This window comes from Bos javanicus, chromosome 15 (assembly GCF_032452875.1).
Source record: "Bos javanicus breed banteng chromosome 15, ARS-OSU_banteng_1.0, whole genome shotgun sequence".
Taxonomy (NCBI): Eukaryota; Metazoa; Chordata; class Mammalia; order Artiodactyla; family Bovidae; genus Bos; species Bos javanicus.
Genome location: NC_083882.1, coordinates 58652563 through 58658562, shown reverse-complemented (window position 1 = coordinate 58658562; position 6000 = coordinate 58652563).

Below are 6000 nucleotides of genomic sequence, written 5' to 3'. Positions count from 1 at the left end.
GTAGCACTGATGTTCATGCATCCTCAACTTACCAGGCTATTAGAAACAGAGAAATGAGATAAAAGAGAAAGTACAGCATTGTATCAATGCAAGGACCAGGGTTCAATCCCTGGTCGGGGAACTAGATCCCATATGCCTCAACTGAAAGCTGACATGCCATAACTAAAGATTATACATGCCTCAACAAAGAAGCTCCCAAGTGCCACAACCAAGACCCAGCGCAGCCAAATAAATAAATAATTTTTTTTTTTAAAAAGAAAGAACTTTGGGCTATTCTAGAGAAAATAAGAACACTGATAAGCAATATAGAGCATGCGTCGTGAAGGCAGGAACCATATCTGTTTTGTGTACTACTAAACCCATGGTGCTGACGTCAGTGTCTGGTTCATAGTAGATGCCTATTCATTCATTCCTTCATTCATTCAGGAAGTCAGCCATTCCACAAGTATTTGTTGAGCACCAACTACATGCAAAATACTGTTCCAAGAGCTTGAAATACAACAGGGAATAAAATAGGTAAAGTCCCTGCCCTCACTGAGCTTACATTCTGTTGGAGCAATTTAAACAGTAAAAAAATAAATAAATAAAGACATAATAAATAAAACATAAAAAAAACAATCATTGATAAATGCTTTAAAGGAAAATAAAGCAGAATCATGTCAGGAGAGTATAGGCAGTGAAGAGATGGTACATATTGTTTGAGATGGTTAAACACCTCTCTGACAAGTGTTCTTTACTAAAGAACTGAAAGACTCAGGGAGTGAGTCATGTGGTTGTCTAAAACAAGAGCATCTAGGCAGAGGAACAGCAAGTCCAAAGGTATCAAAGAGGGACCATCTTTGCCGTGTTTCAAGAACTGTCAGGAAACCAGTGTAGCTGGAACAAAATAAATGACCAGAGTGGACAGAGATACAGTCAGAGAAGTAGTCGGAACCTTCAGAGCCTTGAGGAGGAAGAAGAAAATGTAGAGCTCAAAAGTCCTTTAAGGGCAAAGGATAAGTCTGTAAGAATATCAGCTTTTATGCCAAATAAGGCTGGAAGCCCTTGGATTGTTTTGATCAGAGGGGCAACTTGACCTGACTTTGATTCTACCGTGATCTCTCTGAGATAAGGGGAGACTGGAGATGCAACACAGAAATGGGCCAGGGTGGGAGCAGGTAGACCAATGAAGAGGTTGATGAAATAACCCCAGTAAGAGGTAATGATGGCATGAATCAAAGTAATATGGGAAAGTGGTAGGAAGTTGTAGGTTCTGGTTATGTTTCAATGATAAACAGCTGAAAGGATTTGCTGATGGATTGAAAATGGGATGTAAAAGAAAAATAGGTGTTAGGGATTATACCAAGATTCTTACCCTGAGCAACTTGAAAAAATTAAATTGCCATTGAAATATGGGAAGACTATGGGAGAAGCAGATTCTGAAGGTGGGGCAGGAGTTTGCAGTCCAGGCTGGGACATTTAAATTTGAGGTAGTTACTGGATATCGAAGCATCTATCAAGTAGACAATAGGATATATCAATCTAGCATTAAATGGAGTGGTCTGAGATGGAAGTCTAAATTTTAGAGTTGAGTTATTTAAAAGATTTAAAGTTACGAGACTTAGTCAACTGAACACTGATTATAAATACAGAAAATCACCAAAAGCTAAAACTAAGAACTGAACCCCATAATTTAGAAGTCTAGGTGCAAAGAAAAAAATCAGCAAACTGAGACCAAGGAGTAACCACTGAGAAGAAAACCAACACAGAGAACTCCAAAAATTAATTTTTATTGAAGATGAATGATAGGAATAGGATCACGGATTTGGGAGAAAATTCCAAGTCATAATCATCCTTGCATTCCTACTTGCTGCTGCTGCTGCTGCTAAGTCACTTCAGTCGTGTCCGACTCTGTGTAACCCCATAGACGGCAGCCCACCAGTCTCTGCCATCCCTGGGATTCTCCAGGCAAGAACACTGGAGTGGGTTGCCATTTCCTTCTCCAATGCAGGAAAGTGAAAAGTGAAAGTGAAGTTGCTCAGTCATGTCCGACTCTTTGCGACCCCATGGACTGCAGCCTACCAGGCTCCTCCGTCCATGGGATTTTCCAGACAAGAGTTCTGGAGTGGGGTGCCATTGCCTTCTCCGGCATTTCTACTTACATGTAGTTAAAAGCAATAGGCTTTCCTGGTGGCTCAGACAGTAAAGAGTCTGCTTGCAATGCAGGAGACCTGGGTTCAATCCCTGGGTCGGGAAGATCCCCTGGAGAAGAGAATGAAAACCCACTCTGGTATTCTTGCCTGGAGAATTCCCATGGACAGAAGAGCTTGGCAGGCTACAGCCCATGGGGTTACAGTTGGACACAACTGAGCGACTCGCATGCACACACAAAAGCAATATAATTGTGAAGGTAAATAGCCCTAATAGTAATGTTTTGAAGTAGAGTTAGCTCATGAAACCCAGACTACCAATTTGCAGCCTCACTTTCCCCTCTGAGGCTGTAAAGCATTCCAGTTAAGAATGTGGGCACAGGGACCAGGCTATGAGGGTTCTCATTCCAGTTCTATTACTCACTGACTGCATGATTTTGACCGAATTACTTAGTCTTTCTCTACCTCAGTTTCACCATCTATAAAATGACAATAACAGTACCTATCTCACAGGTTTGTTAAAGATGAACTGTTAAGACATAAACTCTCTGAACAGTCAGGAAGAACTCAAGTAACTATAATCATGTGGCTCATGATAGGTGATCAGTGACTGATCAAATTTGTTTTAAGCCAAGAAATCCCTCAAAAGGAAAAAGAATGGACTAGAAAATAAAGTTATTGTGGGACATTCTCATGGGGCCCCAAACTTTCTGCTTAGGTATATGCATGTCTATTTTATTTTTTAACACATTTTTAACATACCTAAAGTTCTTTGGTAATGTAACATTTCTCTTTGTATTGTATGTATGGGGTTATGTGCTTAGTCGTATCTGACTCTTAGTGACCCCATGGACTGCAGCCCACCAGGCTCCTCCGTCCATGGGATTTTCCAAGCAAGAGTACTGGAGTGGGTTGCCATTGCCTTCTCCGCCTGCAGTAGCAGGATTCCTTACCACTGTGTCACCGAGAAAGCCTTTATCATCTTTTAATTAATTTACTTTTAATTGAAGAATAATTGCTGTACAGTATTGTGTTGGTTTCTGCCAAACATCAACATGAATCAGCCATAGGTATACATATGTCCCCTCCGTCTTGAACTTCCCTCCTACCTCCCACCCCATCCTACCCCTCTAGGTTGTTACAGAGCTCTGTTTGAATTTTGCTGAGTCATATAGCAAATTCCCACTGGCTATCTATTTTACATATGGTAATGTATGCCTTTATCTTTTTAAAATCTCGTGTGAGTTCTTAGGAATGTCCCCACGTCTTAGTTTGTCCCAGCTGCTGGAACAACACAGCATAGATTGGGTGGCTTATAGACACAGACATTTATTTTTCACAGTTCTGGAGGCCGGGAAATCCAAAGTCAAGGCCTCCGTATATTTGGTAGCTGGTGAGAATACACTTTCTAGGTCACAGAGAGCCATCAGTCATCTTCTCCCTGAATCCTCAGATGGAGGAAAGGGTTGAGGGAACCCTCTGGGGTCTCTGTTATAAGGGCATTCACCCCATTCATGGGGACTCTACCTTCACGACTTAATCACCTCCCAAAGGTCTCACCTCCAAATATTATACTGTGGATTAGGTTTCAACATATGAATTTTGAGAAGACATAAGCATTCAGTCTACAAGTCCCAAGTGAAGTTGCTCAGTCGTGTCCGACTCTTTGCAATCCCATGGACTGTAGCCCACCAGGCTCCTCAGTCCATGGGATTTTCCAGGCAAGAATATTGGAGTGGGTTGCCATTTCTTTCTCCAGGGGATCTTCCCAACCCAGGGATCGAACCCAGGTCTCCCACATTGTAGGCAGATGCTTTTACCGTCTGAGCTACCAGGGAAGCCCCAGTCTAGAGTCTACAGACCTTGCTAAATTGATGTCTTACTTTAAAAAATACTCTACGCTTTGTTAACATATTAAGGATTAGACTTTGCTATAAAAGCTAATCTAATAGGAATCAGAGGGTTTTTTTTTTTCAATCAGGAAACAAAAGAAAAATGAATATTTTTTTCCTGTGTCCAATGGAGGGTGGAAGAGATTTGTTTAGTAATTTTAGTTTCCATATTCTTTCTCTTCACTTTCATTGAATGCTTTAATTTCATTTTCCTACTCTGAATTGTTTTTCCTTGAAAAACCACACTTCCCTATTTGTTCTGCTTCATCTCATAGTCTGATGAAAGAGTTTAATTGAAGTTGAACATTTCGTACATGTGTGATACATACACAAAATCCTATACATAGTTGATCTTGTCAAGCAGGTCAATCAGAGGATGATAATCTACTTTTGAAGTATATGTTTTTGTTTTTCAAAAGATGATCCGAATAAGATTTCCTTTAAGTCATTTTCATCTTTGGGACACAACTACTAAATCCATTGTTGAGAATTTGACCCAGTATGTAGTAAATACTTAAGGAATATCTATTTTTGTTAATGATATGGTCTACCTGATAACAGGCATTTGTGTATATATCTGTCCATCCACTAGAATCAGGATGGTAAATGGATTTTCTTTCTTGTTCCAACTTAGATGGATTGGAAAGAGCTGCCTAGAGCATCAGGTTTAAAAAGATTTTGAGACTGAATCCAGATTCAGACAGAAAGAGCACCATCATCGATTAGAAATGTCTGATGTGGGAGCAGGAAGGGACAGTGGCTATCCATGTGCTTCCCACCCTTCACTAGTAGTAAGTGTCTTCAGAGAAATTATGCACTTTTTAAATTACTCAGAGAACATAACACAATTTATGGCATGTGTAGACAGTTTATATTCATTAATCAAATTAAATGGAAGATTAGTGACTTTCAAGACTATTTGCAGTAAAGCAAGTTCCATCTTTATATATGTCTGGTACTTTTGTTACTCAATCAGTCCATCTATTGAGCATTTACCAGCTGGAAGAAGTACCTCTATAAATAGTCAAATTCCCTCTCTCCCTCCTTGAAGAAATCAGTGTTCACACACACACATACATACACACACACATGCACACACACACAGACACACCTCAATCATAAACCCATGATAAGAGAGATTTTGATTCTGTCTGTAGAACCCAAGTACCCCCAGAACCCTTCTATAGTTACCAACCCTAAGTCCATGATCATCCATGAGCCTTTTTAGTCTGCTTCTTTTTGCTAAAGTCACGACAGAAGGCAACTAAAACATAGATAAATGGGTCTGTCCTAGAAGTTGTGTAAATACCATGTCATACTTTTGACTTCAATCTCCTAAATTAAAGGGTAATGTTGACACTCCTTTAAACCAGATCATAATCACTAAAAAAGTATATAGTCCAAAGATTTTCTATGCTATGCTAAGTCAATTCAGTCTTGTCCGACTCTGTGCGACCCCATAGACGGCAGCCCACCAGGCTTCCCCAACCATCAGAAAAAGGGTCAGAAGATTAAGAGAATGTTAACTGATTGAAAATTAACTGATATAAAAATGATATAATATTATTATAACCGATTATAATAATGATAATAAATTTAAGGTCATAAAGACAATCTGGCCTTTTGGCAGGAAACTTCCTGACTTGAGTGACAAACTTCCTGTCTTGAGTGTTGAGCAATGCAATAAACTCCAAGGGGAGATCAGCAATCATGTGAGAAATCTTACAAGCAGCACATGACATGCTTTGGATAGCAACACAAATGTTTACTCAATTTCACCCAAATATACTGTTATGGAGCTGGGTCACGCGGAAAAACTTCTGTGAGTCTGTAAATACTCCAAAATTCCAAGCCAAGCTTGGAAATGGGTCCTTTTTCTAAGAGATTCCAGAAAAAGTCCAAACAGAGTTAGAGGACCCCCTACAGAGACTTCATTTCGTAATTCATTATCAGCACTCCTTTCCTCTTTCCATGCCTTA